Source organism: Sylvia atricapilla, chromosome W (genome assembly GCF_009819655.1).
Source record: "Sylvia atricapilla isolate bSylAtr1 chromosome W, bSylAtr1.pri, whole genome shotgun sequence".
NCBI lineage: Eukaryota > Metazoa > Chordata > Aves > Passeriformes > Sylviidae > Sylvia > Sylvia atricapilla.
The window spans coordinates 7064037-7080523 of NC_089173.1; the positions used below are offsets into that span (position 1 = coordinate 7064037).

Sequence of the window (16487 nt, forward strand, 5' to 3'; positions counted from 1 at the left end):
GTACCAAAGTTTGTACCCTCAAACATCTTATTCCAAGTTGTATACCCCCTCTAAAACCCCGGGGTCCCCCCCCCCCCTTCCGTCGGGCTAGGCTGTCGCCGTTCCCTGCCGGCTCCTCGAACTGCCGGCCCCGCCTAATAGGAAAATCCAAGGACTTCCATGGTGCACCGCTCCAAACCGAAGTACAGTTGCCGGCAAGCGGACCCAAAAGCCGCGACCCAGCACCAAATCCAGGTAAAAAGGGAGGCACTACAACACCGAGAAGACCCTCAGCTACCTAAAGACTGAATTCTGCTTCTGCCGCCTCGCCACGACCACAAAGGGACTGGGAAGAAGTGACACCCCTAGACCACACGAGCCCAGTTGGGTTGCCGGGAATTCCCGCGAGACCGGAACCCCCGACTCTGCTGCGGGGAGAGCAGCAGATTCGCCTGACACCTGATCCTCAGCGGCGACAGGAGCGAAGGCGGCGACAGGAGCAGCGGCGGCGCAGGCGACCCCTCGAGTTCCCCCTTTAAAGAGCTGACTAATAAAGGCTTTTCAAAGGAGCAGGTCTCCTGGCCCAATTTATAACAATTTGGGGGCTCGCCGGGATCTAAGCCACGCCCAGAAGAGGACCAGGACGGGAAGGCGCAGCCCGACCTCGGACCTCCTGGACAGCTGGACATCCCGGACCAGAGGACAACGCTCGCCAGCCTCGCGGGACGCCACTGAGCAGCATCGGTAAGAACAACCGGTGGCGGGAGTGGAGACAAGCGAATGTGGAGTGAATGGGGGGGGGGGGGCCGGCAGCTCGCACCCCCCAAAGCAGGAAGCGAGTGAACTGGGAGAGACTGAGGCATCTCCAGGGGCATAGGCGCCCCCCTCCGGACGTGCGGAGGAGAGAGTGAGTGGCACGTCAAAGCAGTGGGTGACAGAAAAGGCTTGGGCCAATTTCAAGCGTGCAAAAGGGCTCGAGCAGTGTAAAGCACGCACCACACTGGCTGAGGCTACGGCCCAGAGCGTCTGAGTACCGGCTGGGGTAGCAAAGATAAGCTGCTTTTGGGGTGCTTTGGAGACTGGCTGGGGTAGCTGTCGGGGTGCTGGGACAAAAGAGTCTGCATTGGTCGGGGGTACCCAGAGAAGAGGTACGCTGTCCGGGTGCAGAGGAGTAAGAGTTAAGGGAGTCCCAGTGTGTGAGGGACTTTTAGGTAGGGGTAGTGGCTGAGGCCCTAAGGGCGGGTCACCAGGCTACCTGTGGGGCATTCCGAGCACTGGCAGGGGTAGTGCCCAAACCCTAGGAGAGGGTCCCTGGGGCTACTTACGAGTGTTCAAAGAGTGAGTGAGAGTTAAAATTTGGGCTGCCCGCCTTTAAACTTATGTGTGTGTAGGGGCACCTTAAAGAAGTTTAGTTAAAACAAAGTCAGATAATTTTGCTTTGTATTGCCCTGAAGTAAAGTTTCTGTCAGGGTAAGAGCACTGTAGTTTTTATTTGAAACCCAGTGAAAATGGGGGCATACATAAGTAGAGTGGAGCCAGTTGAGAAGAAAAGAGAGAAAAAGATAAGAAATATTCCACCTGACAGTCCACTAGGACAAATGTTAGAACTATGGGAGGTTGATGAGGCCACTAAAAGCTTAGACAGAATCAAGATAATCCATTATTGCATAGAAGCTTGGCCTAACCTAAATTTACCTGCAAAATGGCCATGGTGTGGAACTAGAGACCCCTGGATGTGTTCACAATTAACTCAATACTTGAAATCTCGAGGAGATTCAAGTATTGAACAGATACCCTATGCTATCTGTTGGCAAAAACAAGTAGTCAAAAATAAAACAACAAAAATATGTAAGTTACAGCAAGGGAAACAAAGGAATGAAAAGCAGAAGAACCAAAAAGAAGCTAGCCATAATTGGGACCCCTTAGAACATTTGCCTCCTCCTACAGTTTATCCCAAAGTAATCCTCCAACCTCACCTAAAAATCATACCTTCCCAAACTGTAATCCCTGTTCCTTCCCCAGCTTACCCCCCTCCAATTTATAACCCCTCTTACCCTCTGCCATTCCCTAACACTGGTCTAACCTCCTCTCCTTCACCATCCACAATCCCTGCACCCCCTCACAGCTGGGAGTTAGGTCTGGCACCTAACAATGCATCCTGTCAGGCAATAAAAAACCCAGAAAGTTACCCTTACAGTAACACCAGGTCAAAAACCAAACTCTTTCCCCTAAGGGAGGTCCCATTGGGTGGGGCAGTTGGAGGAATAGGATTTGTCAATACACCTTTAACAGCGTCAGAAGTCAGAAGTTTTAAGAAAGAGCTGGGGAATCTAGTTGAAAACCCAGTGAGAATTGCCAACCAGATTGACCAGTTTTTAGGCCCAAATATTTATACATGGGGAGAACTAAACTCCATCTTAAATATACTATTCAATCCAGACGAGGTTCGGCTGGTTAGGGCAGCAGGGATGCGCATCTGGGAAAGAGAAAACCGAATAGGCCCACCCGGTGACGAGAAGTTGCCAATAGCTGACCCAGGGTGGGACCCAAACAGAGGAGAAGAGAGGAGAAATATGGAAGATTATAGAAACCTAATGATAAGAGGTATTAAAGAATCAGTTCCTCAGAGTAGCAACACCAAATTAGCTTTTAACAGGATGCAAGAGAAAGATGAAACCCCAGCAGCCTGGCTGAGCAGGCTCAGATGGAATTTCCAGCAATATTCTAATTTGGATCCAGATAGCCCAGAGGGACAGATATTATTAAAGTTACAATTTGTCACAAAATCCTGGCCAGATATCAAAAAAAAACTTGAAAAGATGAAAGACTGGCAAGACTGAGAAATAAATGAATTATTAAGGGAAGCCCTAAGAGTATACCTTAAGAGAGAAGAAGAAAAAACAAAGGCAAAAACCAGGATTATGGTAGCCGTGACCAGGGAAAGTGTAAAGGATCTCAGAAAGGATACTAAGAGTAAAAGAAACACAAAATCTTTACCAGGAAAGGTAAGAGAAAGGAACCCACCACCTTGGGATACTCTTCAGAGACCAGGAGAGACCCAAGCCTGTTATTATTGTGGAAAAATAAGACACTTTAAGAAACATTGCAAAAAAATGTCATTTAATGAAACTGTCATGAGGGAACAAGAGGCATTAGAAAAATTATTGAGGAAAGAGGTCAAGGAGGATTGGGGGTGTCATGGGCTCTATGCGTTAGGGGACCCCATGAAACATCAAGAAGGGCCCATAGTAAATTTTGAAGTAAGTCCCCAACATGAAGAGTTTGAGTTTTTAGTGAATACTGGTGCAGATAAATCATGTATTAACCAACTTCCAGCTAAAATTGCGATTAAAAGAAAGACATGTAGAGTCCTAAGAGCAGAAGGGGAGCCTTTCGAGGCTTCAGTTATATAAAATGTAGAAATTAAAGAAAATTCCAAAAGATGTGTCACTAATTCGATATATCTACCCAAAGTAGACAGTAGCCTGCTGGGAAAGGACCTGCAAGTTCAGTTAGGAGTAAAGATTCTTCCTAGAAAAGGAAGAATGGTGCTACAAATCATGAGGCTGACTGTTAGAAACTTAGGAGAAGTCAAGCCAGAAGTCTGGGCCGAGGAGGGAAAATATAGATATTTAGATATCCCACCTATAGAAATAAAAATGCAAGAAAATACGCCTCCTATAAGGGTCAGGCAATATCCTATTTCTCTGGAAGGGAAAAAAAGACTAACCCCAGTTATAACCCATCTACTCACAGAAAGAATATTAGAACCTTGTACGTCACCCCACAACACCCCTATTCTGGCTGTAAAAAAAGCAGAAAATAAGTTTAAATTAGTGCAAGACCTAAGAGAAGTAAACAAAAAAACAATTACCAAGCACCTAGTGGTACAAAACCCCTACACACTCCTGAGCAGGATCCCTAAAGAACATTCCTGGTTTACTGTAGTAGATTTAAAAGATGCTTTTTGGGCCTGTCCTTTGGCAGAAGGAAGCCGAGATTGGTTTGCTTTCGAATGGGAGTGCCCTGAAAGTAAAAGAAAGCAGCAACTAAGATGGACTCGTCTTCCTCAAGAGTTCCCTGAAAGCCCAAACCTTTTCGGGCAAGCCCTAGAAGAGTTACTAAGGCAGTTTATCCCTAAAAATAATGTACAAATCCTGCAGTATGTAGATGACCTCCTAATATTGGAGAGAGAGAAAGATGAAGTGAAAAAAAACAGTATTAATCTCCTAAATTTTCTAAAGGAAAAAGGCCTCAAAGTATCAAAGAACAAATTACAGTTTGTAGAATCACAAGTCACATGCCTCAGACACCTCATCGGGGAAGGGTGTAAGAAATTAAGCCCTGAGAGAATCTCAGGTATACTCTCAATCCCAGCTCCAACCACAAAAAGAGATATAAGAAAATTATTAGAACTATTTGGTTATTGCAAGCTATGGATAGAAAAATATTCCCAAAGTGTTAAATTTCTCTATAAAAAGTTAGTCCCACCTGAACCTGTAAAATGGACAGATAAGGATGAAGAACAATTGAAAGACCTAAAGACAAAATTGTCTTCAGCCCCTGTCCTGAGTCTCCCAAACCTTAAGAAAAAGTTTGACCTATTCATTAACTCTGGAGAGGGAATAGCTTATGGAGTATTAACCCAAGAATAGGGAGGACACAAAAAGCCTGTCGCATATCTTTCCAAACCTTTGGATCCAGTTGCAAGAGAGTGGCTGGCTTGCCTCCAGGCTGTAGCAGCCACAGCTGTTCTTGTAGAAGAAGCACAAAAACTGACACTGCAAGGAAAAATCATTGCACACACACCCCATGATCTCAGGACAGTGTTGAGCCAAAAAGCTCAACAATGGCTGACTGACTCTAGAATTTTAAAATATGAAGTGATTTTAACCGGCACCAGTGATTTGGAGCTAATCACATCAAAAAGTCTAAATCCTGCCCAGATCCTCTCAGGGGAACCCACACCAAACTTAGAGCACAATTGCCTGGAAATCATAGATTTACAAACAAAAGTAAGGGAAGATCTTGAAGATACACCTCTACCATGTGGGAGGGTGCTATTTATTGATGGATCATCTAGGGTGACAGAAGGAAAGAAAATATCAGGCTATGCAATAGTCGAAGGTACAGAAAAGGACAATTTAAAAGTTATAGAAAAAAAAAAACTGCCCCCCCATTGGTCTGCCCAGTGTTGTGAAATCTATGCCCTCAAGAGGGGATTAGATTTATTAGAACAAGACCAAGGTACAATCTACACAGACTCAAGATATACATTTGGAATAGTACACACATTTGGAAAAATCTGGGAAGAAAGAAGCTACCTAAATTCAAAGGAGAAAAATCTGATACATAAAAAATTAATTAAATTTGTATTAGAATCTCTTATGAAGCCCCAAGAAATAGCAATTGTACATGTCAAGAGACATCAAAAAAAGTACACATTTGAAAGAAAGAGCAACCAAGTAGCTGATCAAGCAGCCAAACTAGCAGCTCAAAGGCTGGGAGAACCAATAAAAATTCTTACTTTAAATGATGTACCAGCTAACAAAGTTAGTGAACCCATATATGATGAAAATGAATTAAAAGAAATAAAAAAGTTAGGTTTACACCAAGGGAAGCGGGGGGAATGGCTGACCCCAGATGGAAGAAAATTCCTAAATAAAGCAATAGCTCGAAAAATGCTGGCAGAAATCCACAGCCTAACACACTGAGGCACCCAAAGGTTGTGTGATCATTTCCTGAGAGAACACCTATGTATTAGAATCTATAACCTGGCCAAAGCAGTTACTGAAAGATGCCTAATTTGTCAAAAGTAAATCAAAAAGTAATAAAAAAGCCCACACCAGGAGGAAGACAAATAGCATTAAAACCCTTTCAAAGCATACAAATAGACTTCACAGAAATGCCTCCAATACAAGGACATAAGCATCTTTTAGTTATAGTTGATCACTTAACGCATTGGGTGAAAGCCTTCCCTACAAAAAGGGAAACAGCACAAGTAGTAATAAAGATACTACTAGAACACATCATCCCCCAATATAGACTGATAAATAACATCGTTTCAGACAGAGGCCCCCACTTTGTAGCACAAGTCCTGCATGATATTGTTAAAGCCTTAGAAATGAAATGGCAGTTACATACACCCTGGCATCCTCAAAGCTCAAGAAGAATTGAAAAAATAAATAAAACCTTCAAAAATGTATTAACTAAATTAATAACAAAAACTAGAATAAATTGGCTAAAATGTTTGCCCCTAGCACTCTTGAAAATCTGAGTTCGACCAAGGTCAGACATAAGGGCTTCACCATACACAACTATCCCGAATAAAAAAACCATTGCCACTTCCCAGTGACTCTGATACCCCAGCAAAGACTCCCTCCAAATAAACCCAGACACACTTAAAATAACCTTCAAAAGACAACCAAAGCCCAATTAGAAACAAACAAACAAACAAACAAACAAAAAAAACACAAAAAAAACCCGTTGTTCAAAATCTTTCCAAGTTGTTATCAAAAACTGTCATTTAAAAATGTTCTCTGTAAGTTGTTCTAAGTGTTAAGCTGTTTTAAAAAGGTTGTGATAATAATATCATTACAGATCTCTTATAGGGCACACCACAGAAAGCCTAATCAAAAACTGAACAAGTGGAGGCACACTGAAAGAAACTCCATAAGGCCAGCTAAATAACTTCCCAACCCAAGAGGCAAGACCAAGTGAGATCAAGATAATGGTTCATACTGAACTCTTGGGAAGACTAATTATAGTCCTATTGATGAGCAAACCCACCGAAGGAGCATGCTCTAAAAATGACTATCCCACTTCCCTAACCCAAGAGGCAAGACCAGGTGAGATCGAGATAATAGTTCATACTGGACTCTTGGGAAGACTAATTATAGTCCCATTAATAAGCAAACATGCCAAAGGAACATGCTCTAGGGGCTACCATCTCATCTATGATAAAGAAAATCTGCAGTCCCTTATAAGAGTTCACACTCATGTGAGTCCCACGTGTTTTAATATAACCCAAGTAAAAAATAAAAAACAATATTGGATGGCAAAAATTGCTGCAACGTTTATGCAGCACCTAACGAGAGAGTGCCCTATAAGAGAATTGTTTTACCAAAAAAAAAAAAAAATTAGACAATCCAAAGGGAGTTGCAAATTTAATAAAAGAAAAGCCACTGAATGAAATTAATGAACCCCTTAATAAAAACTTACCTATTGACTTATTTATTGTAATAAACATCCTTGCCAGCTTTCTACTCCTTCCCTGCATATTCCCCTGTTTAATTCGAACTGCAACCATTCAAGCAAGCCCCAAACCTACTGAAATAAAACTAGAACCCCAAACTGAAGAACTGAATAAAGCGAAAAGAATATATAACCAATACCAGAAATTAAAAAAGATATACTCCCATGAATCAAAAACTGCCAATTGATGCGGGCAAAGGCCCGATCAAAGAAATAGAGGGGGGACTGATATGAATAAAATGTAAGAGATTCCCATTTTCTTACACAGTCTGTCATTTGTTAAAAAGTTGTACTGTTTCAAATATTATGCCAGTTGTAAACCGGTCTGTTAAGCTGTTTGTACCAAAGTTTGTACCCTCAAAAATCTTATTCCAAGTTGTATACCCCCTCTAAAACCCCGGGGGCCCCCCCCCCCCTTCCGTCGGGCTAGGCTGTCGCCGTTCCCTGCCGGCTCCTCGAACTGCCGGCCCCGCCTAATAGGAAAATCCAAGGACTTCCATGGTGCACCGCTCCAAAACCGAAGTGCAGTTGCCGGCAAGCGGACCCAAAAGCCGCGACCCAGCACCAAATCCAGGAAAAAAGGGAGGCACTATAACACCGAGAAGACCCTCAGCTACCTAAAGACTGAATTTTGCTTCTGCCGCCTCGCCACGACCACAAAGGGACTGGGAAGAAGTGACACCCCTAGACCACACGAGCCCAGTTGGGTTGCCGGGAATTCCCGCGAGACCGGAACCCCCGACTCTGCTGCGGGGAGAGCAGCAGATTCGCCTGACACCTGATCCTCAGCGGCGACAGGAGCGAAGGCGGCGACAGGAGCAGCGGCGGCGCAGGCGACCCCTCGAGTTCCCCCTTTAAAGAGCTGACTAATAAAGGCTTTTCAAAGGAGCAGGTCTCCTGGCCCAATTTATAACATCATGGGGGTGGGATGTGTGTTTACAAATATATACTATTATTATTATGCATTATATATTATTAATAGGCATATTATTATATATGTTGATGTACAATATATGTATGACAATTTATACACCAGTTTATATAATGTATAGGCAAAATGCAGTAAGCCAAAAGGAAAACCTTCCCATAAGAGAAAAATAATGAGTTTTCATTTTGAAATTTCCTCCTTTAAACCATCTCAAATGTAACCTGCAGCAGGGAAATGGAACTCTTCTCCTGATGCTGGACTTCGGTGGGTGTGCAGGAGTCTGTCCTAACAGACCTATATGACAAGAGGCTGTGAACTCTTCCCAGCACCAGGCAGATCTGTTCCTCATCACCTCAGAAAAGGGACCCTGGTTCCCTCACCCCTCCCCAGAGCACCACTGTGCCATTGTCCCCCCTGCTGAACTACTCCTTTCACAGACTATGCTACTGAATATCATTTTAAAGCAATCTGTAGGAAACAGCTACAAATCTGGGATGGAATCAGGATGAGCTGATTTGTTTTGCTTCAGCAGCCTACTCCTGCTCCCAGGGATATAGGACAAGCCATCAGCTTGATTCCCAGATCCAGGAGCCTACTCCAAGAAACCAGGGAGAGGAGAGAGAGAAAAACATCAATACAATTGACTGAGCAACTAGCATCAACATTTGTTTTGACATTCAGGAAAGGTATTAAGCAGATGGAGCTGTTTTTCTCTCCAGCTTTAAAACACACTATTTAAAATCTGATATCTGCATTTTGGGAGGTGCATGTTAATTTACATTGAGGATCTCTTATGCTGACCTACTTTGAAGTCCCTTAATACTTAATGCTCAAAACTGAGCAGAGGTCCCTCAGTGTAAAGTGATAATTGAGCTCTGCAGAGTTCACACAGCAACTCTAAAACATCACATTTTAACCCACAGTTGGTAGAAGCCTGAAATGTCAATCCCACCATCCACCATCAGCCATCAGTGCTGGCAGCACAATTTGAAAAATCTCCAGAAATCACCATAAAATAGGAATTAACAAAAATTTAAAACCAGCCCTGCATACACACAAGAAATAGTTTTAAAGGACAACAGAAAAATCCCTTCTTACCTTCAGTAGCTTTATTTACAGCTGTTAATGTGTTCAGGACCTTGTAGAACTGATCTCCAGTGTACAAATCATGTGGATCAAACACTTGTGAAACACTAATTCAGTCAATTGAGCCGAAAACATCTCACACTGGCGGCTGGAGCCGCCCATGGTGCTGGAGGGTGACAGTGAGCATTAGGTAGCCCCTATGTCTCTGCAGGAAAAGGGTGTTCACTCAGGGCTGACAAGTCCCATTTCCTTTACAGCCAGACAATTCCTGGAGCACCACTGGCAGGTAGCATGGGAACCCAGAAGCACTTGAAGTGTAATGCTGGGAACAGGGAATGAATCAGTGCTGTCTGCAGAGCAGAGACAACTGAAAATCACCAAGAAGGTTATTACTGGCCTTGAGGGAAGGAAAGATTTTGTTGCTATTTTTGTTATCGAAAGCTGAAGAGATTGAGGCTGTACATACAGATCTATGTATAAACACACATATTTCTGTAGCAGAATTAACAAACAAGGAATTTTCTGCTATTGCAATATATAGTATATTTACACTTTTTTACAGGAAGACAAACCCAGTTATCTTATATACGAAAATTTCACGCTAAAGAATTTGGTGTTGCTAATCCTCAATGGCAAAACAGAAATACATGGTTAGCAAGGGCTTATTTTCCATAACTGATAACCTGAACCTTGTATACTTCAGAAATCACCACCAGTACAATGAGGGGCAGTTTGAGTTTCCAAAACATTTCAACCCCCCTAACACCTGAAAAATGCTCTCAACTTCATACAGACTGTACAAATCCTACCATAAATGAAGCAAAGATAAAAGATACAAAAAGTCCCTCTTGTTGGTACTACCATGTCACCATCTGCTAATCCCCAAATACATGTTGTCTTGCAGATGGAGACCAAAGATAGACAAATCCAATGAACAGGAAAGATGATTTTTAAGCTCTCCTGGCAGACACCATCTAATTACAAACACTTCCAACACACTAAAGAGTGTATCCTGCTAAATAAGGATACAAGTCTTAATTACTTTTAGGCTAGTACTGCCCTTGAAAGCAGCCCTTTCTTGCTTTCCACACAGAGCTCCTTGAGTACGCTTGGCATATTTCAAATAGGTAGGGGACTGGCCTCTCTCACAGCCCTGGATGCTTGCAGCATTTCCTCCTCTAAACAGACACACCAAAGTTCAACACGAACAGTACAAAGGCTGCTCTTTGTTGAGAATATGTTTTCAGATTGACTCAGCTACTCAATACTGAGAGACATACTTTACCCTAAAGAAATTTAATCCATGCTTAGCATGGGGACAGTTTACTGTCATTACAAATATTAAAACCTGTAGCTCCACAGCTCCGATTGCATTGACTGCCCTGCACATTCCAGGGACATACCCACTTACCTTGGGCTGTTTCTGAGCTGATCTATCACCTGCACTCACTTGGGTTTGCTCCTTTGGACCATGCAAGTCCCATCCCCTCTGCCAGCTGGTGCATGGAACCAGTTTTCCTGCCCTGCAGTTACAGGCAGTGCTCTCCAGGCACAGCCTTCGGCCCTAAGCAGCAACGTTCTCATATCCGTGGAAAGGGAGAGAGTAACAAAGAGCCCGGGCATGTGCTGACCCCATTGGCAGCTGCTGGAGCACGGAACGTTACAGTTGCACAAGAGGAAAGTAAACAGCCAGGCTGGGTTGTTTGCATGCATCTCTCTGGTGTGTCATTTTCTCAGCCACGCCCTTTTTCTTCCACTTCAGTAATTCCAGAAAAATAAAGTTCTGCCTTGAATTAACACCTTTTTTCCTAAGGAGCAAAGTACTAAAATACATCCCAAATCCTTCAATGTAGAGAATAATGCTGTAAGCTCAGAGTCATGAGGCTAACAAAGTCCAGATGAAAATAGTGGGAAGAAAGATATGCAAAAATTTCTACCACAATAGCAAGTAATAACATTTATAACTTCTTCATGGGAAAATTGTCTGGAACAGCTACTGTGGAACAATAGCTATGTGGAAAACTCTTCTGGGTCAGCTACTGTAATGTAAATATACTCTGCACCTTGTTCCAGAATAAATTCCTGATACAGAAAAGTCCTCATTTATGAACTAAAAATTACTTTTCCGGCACAATCCATCAATAATTCCATTCATAACTAAAAGACAAGCTGCAGCTAGAAGACAAATAGAAGCAAAAAAGGCTTTTTCACTTCTAACACATGGAAGATCAGGTGGATGTAACTAAAACCGCATTTAAATCTACACCTGTCATCGGAGGATCTCCATTAAAACGCTATTCTGACTTGCCGAATCACAGACTGCAGCTCCCCTAGGTAAAACGCTCCCGCTGTTTCGTCAAGCTTCGCACCGGGCACGAGAAGCTCTGCACTGCCGCACCGCCAGCCTCCGCCACAGGCAGCGAGGGGATGAGCAGGAGCAGGAGCTTCGCGACCAGAAGAGCACCCGGCTATTTGGGAAGGACGGAAATAGGACACCCAAACCCGGGTGCGGCTAGCAAATTTGGGCTAGCACCCAAAAACCCAGTCCCGCGACGGGAAGTGCAGAAAAGTCAGGGAAAGCCGGGTTGTGTTTCGAGTCTGAGCTGGCCACAGTTGGACAACCCCCGGCAAACCCCCAGCTGGGTGCCAAGCCAGAAGCCCGACGCGGCCGCGACCGCTCCAAACCCGAGGACGGGGGCTGGAGCTGCCCGTCCCCCAGCGATGCGGAGCTTCGGGCGCTCGCTGACCCGGCTGCTCCCACTGGACCTGCCTCTGCCTCCAGCAGGAGCGGCGGCGCGGCCGGAGCTCCGCCAGCATCGGCGAGACAGAGCCGGGCGGGCGGCGAGAGCGCCGCTGCCCCCACGGAGCACAACCACCGCGCCAGCTCCGGGTGCTCCGCTCGGGTGCCGTGGTGCCGTCACCCTCTTCGGCAGGGACAGCCCTGAGAGCTGCACGGATACACCCCTGCTGAGTGGCTGGAACACCCGCGGGGATCTCCGGGGGATGGAGGCGGTCGGTACTCACGGCGGCGGGCAGGTGGGCGCGCAGCCCCAGGGCATGGCGGCAGCGCGGACGGTGCTGCGGAGCGGCCGCTGCAGCTCTGACCCGGAGCCGGATCACAGAGCGGGGAAGGGAAGAGAAGGGAAGTGGAAGTGACAGGCAGTGCCGCCGCCCCGCTCCGCCCCACCGCTCGCTGCAGGACGCGGCGCGGCCGTGCGGCCGCAGCTCCCTCCGCCGGCCGCGGGCGGGAGGCATCGGGAGGCCCCCAGGAGAGCGGGAAACGGACGGCAAAGAGCAAAGAGATGGGAAAGGGAAGAAGAGAAAGGCCGGGGGTGGGGAAGAAATGGAAAAGGGAAAAGTGACAGGAAATAAGTAAATTAGGAAGGGGAAGAGTGAATTAGGATAGAGGGGCAGGGCAGGAAAGGAAAGAGCAGGAAAGGAAAGGAAAAAAATTTATAAGGACAGGAAATGATGGGACAAGGAAGGAATATCCACGTTATTGGAAGAGTAATTGCAGTAGGTTTGCACCACTGTGAAGAGAAACACTGCAGAAGGGCCCATAGATGAGGTACAGTTCAGTTGAGGCAGTGAAATGTGTAGAGAATAAGTTGTTAGAAAGTTGATAGAAAGTTATAAGTTAATGAGGATGGTGGGTTGTTTGGGTGAGTTGTGTAAATTCCCTTACCATCGGGTATGGCCCCCCGCTGCTCCCGTCTCCTCTGAGACAGTGAATCATCCGGGACCATGAGAAGGAAGATGACATCATCTAGTATTCAAATGTCGGATTCTCATGGGACTTAGGGGACAGGGAATTTGTCTACTGGAGACCCCTAAAAACAATGAGCCATGACCCCCGTGCAAGTAAAGAGCCTGAAGTAACACTTCTAACCAGAAGGGACATCGAACAACATCAAGGCTCTAGTCAGGACTCCTCGTCTTTGTCACCCTTACCAAAGTGCATCAGGAGTGACATGGGGACCCTGAACCTGAAACCAGCAGATGTCTTCTTGGGGACTCTCGTGAGGAAGGAAGGCCCAGATCTGCCAGACGACAGAGCTGACATCCTCCTCCTTCTCCATGCTGTATCAGGAGCAGTGGTGGTGTGCGCACACTTTACGGGCACCCTTCCCAGACTGTTCCCAATAAAGCTGAAATCACTAAGGAGCTGGTCTCCTTGCATTCATAACAAGATGTGTCCTCTGCTGCCTGTGACCATCTGTTCAGAGAACATTCTCCTGCAGGGAAGAGGAAAATCCCCAGATACTTCAGTACACCAGCAGGCTGCAGTGTGGACAAGGACTGGAGCACTGCAGTGGTACCCAGGGTGAAGCCAAGCAGTAGGTCCCAATCCCATGCAGGGACACCCCACACACCTGGAGCCAGGGGTCTCTGGGATACTGGGTCACTCTAAATTCAGACAGACCCATTCTCCAGTGCTTGTGCTGGTTGGTGCTGGGTGGGAGCTCTCGCTTCTGACATTATCCAGCTAGGAGTGGTAATGTCACTTTGGAGTGAAGCCAAAGCAGAGCAGGTTTTGGGAGTGCATGGATGGGGAGCTAAGAGGGTAACAATTTCTCACCTGCTCTCCTATGCCTTCAGTCCAGGTAGTTTGGTGGAGGTTGCAGGCACCTCCAACAGCACAAATAACCTCTGTGCTGCCCATGATGGTAATGACCCTCTGCATACTCTATGATCATTCTAGACAGCCAGGTTTAATCCAGCTATTGATTTATTTAGCGTATACTGTTCTTAGTTCACAAAATTCAGACCTTGCCAGAAGTTTTGTAGTTGTATTAATAAAATGCTGCTGCTGAATGAAGGTCTTGTGCTTCTTTGGCAGCAAATAGTGCTTAGCTATTAATCTGCTGTTGTTATATGCACACTGGTGTCAAGAGCAAAAGCAAAGTTCCCATTTGTGTCCTCAAGAACAAGCTAGGCCAGGAGCTTTCTATGATTTTTCTCTTCGTCATAATCTCTTTTCTGTCCCTTCTACATTAGACTCCACCTGGTCATTAGGACAGAACCCTTTGTTGTCCACTTTCCACCTCAACCCACCTGCATCCAGCTGGCATTGCCTTAGCAGTGCTCACTTACTGGACCAGCTCTTGGGTCAGATACACAGCTCAGATGTTGAAGCCACAGTGTAAATGAAGGGCATTCAGGATTTCTGCACTGTTCCTCAGTCTAAACCATGAAAGCATCCTCTAAGGACACTTAAGCTCCATACTTGCAATCTCTTTTAGAAGTAACACACATGAAATCACAAAAGATTTCAGGCTTCAGTCCTGGGCTGAAGCTAAGGAACAGTTCTGTTATTTATACTCTGCCACGAGGTGGATTCTTCCAGCTCACACCTCCAGCCTGTAGAATGGCTTCAATTTAATGGAGCCAGTTCATAGCAGGAAGGTCACAGAGTGTCCTTCTACCCCTATGTCCAAATGTTTCACTGCTTCTGTAAAGCAAGAGAAGTTGCTGTTTGCCTCACTGTGTCTTTCTTCCACTTCCTGAGTTACCAGGACAACAAAGGGTTCACTGTGGCATTTGGAGAAGGGCAGAATTTGAGAGAACCATCAGGGTTTGATTTTCATATCCATGGTGTTGTGATTTTAGTTTGAATTTCCAGGCCAATGCACCATTTATGTCGTGGTTTTACGTTCGTCAAATTTTGTTTACAAACTGGGAGATAGGATTTTAGGGAGAAAAAAGCAAAACAGGCACAACTTAAAAGTAAAACCAGATCGATTTTAGTAACATACACTAAAGGAAAAGAGAGAGCAAAAAAGAGACATTCAAACACCTTCCCCCTACCCCCAACTGTTCACTTTCCCACTCAACAGAGAGAGAAAACTATGATTTTCAGTCAGTTGCCACCATTTAAACACAATCCTACATCACCTTGGAAGAGGAGCCTCTCTAGGGTTATGGATAACACACAAGAAAAGGTCTGGTGGCTCTCAATGTCACAAATCTGCAACCACCTGGAATTTTGTAGATTCTGTGCAGTTCCACCCATATAACAGTTTCCCAAGCTGCTTATGGGCCTCTGCATATTTGGGGTATCATTTTAAGAATGCTTTTCTAGTACAAAAGAAGGATTCTCTTCTATCTCTAAAATCACCTCTTATCTCAAAAGAAATAGAGACCTCCTTATTCTTTCCCAGGAGCTGGGGACATAATCTATTCAAAATTCTCAGTTAAATCTCATGTATATCAGTACACACAACCCTTTGGCTAGAGCTTGCATTCCCCCAAGCAGCATCAGGATATTACAAAAACAGTCCGTTTCCCCGTAATTCACATCCAGAGAAGTCTGGTCAAAAATGTGCACTTCCTCCATCCCATCTTCCAATAGTCTTTCTCAGTTCTTTCACTGACTGTCTCAATGCTGTCTCTCTGCATTTCAAATCACTCTGTCTTCCATGGAGGAGGGAAAAGGGTTAATGTCTTTGCCCAGTCTTTTTTTCTCCTCTCCAGCTGACTCTTGGAACTTCAAGGTTGCAGGTGATGGTGGGGGAAGGAAGGAGGAGAAGGTGCATCCTCAGGAACGCTGATGGACGACCCTCCTTCACCCCAGTCAGATCTAAAGCAACTCAAACTTGGATCAGCTCCCTGGAACTCTGGAGGAAAGTTCTCAGAAGTCTCTCCTCCCTTGGACCAGAGGCTCCAGCAGCCAAGCCAAGAGCCCGGCTGCTGCGGCCCGTGGCACAGGGCCAGCACTGCCAATCTGCAATCTTCCTCCTCTCCCCATTGGAGGATCCAAGGGACAGAGGGGACACGGCCAGCCTCAACCACTCTCCCACAGGCAGGGCCCCCCCCCAGAGGCCTGGCCGGGCCTGGCCCTGGGGGACCTAGCCCAAACTTCTGACTTATGAGGTGATGTTAGCTCCTTGCCAGCTGGAAAAGGAACAAGTCACCTGGGACTTTTGATTTAAGACTGGGTCTCCAGAGGTGTATACAACACTCTTTATTTGTTAGCCAGGCTATCAATCCATGCTATACCTTCCTTAGGAAAAAAAACAACCCTTCACATTCATGCTAAAGCACCACACATGGTTTGGGTAAGCAGCAGGATGGCTGTCACAGAATTCAAATATATTAAACCCAGACCTTTCCTGATGTTACCCTTTCCTCAGGCTATGTTGCTGAGGCAGAACAGAACCCTGTTGTGCATTTTGGACTTTACCAAGTTTCTGCATGCTTTTGTTCTTTGTTTTATAATGGTTTGTTCCATGTACCCCAT

The 16487-nt window shown here is 45.4% G+C and overlaps 1 protein-coding gene across 1 annotated transcript in view; it reads right to left on the bottom strand.

Moving 5' to 3' along the window:
* The window catches only part of LOC136373309 (rho guanine nucleotide exchange factor 6-like), a 46124-nt gene extending 36782 nt beyond the window's left edge, over window positions 1-9342 (bottom strand). Inside the window, exon 1 of the mRNA XM_066338205.1 lies at window positions 9260-9342. The gene's annotated coding sequence lies outside the window, so the exon portion shown is untranslated. The remainder of the gene's footprint in view (window positions 1-9259) is intronic.
* Between the last annotated feature and the right edge of the window lie 7145 nt (window positions 9343-16487).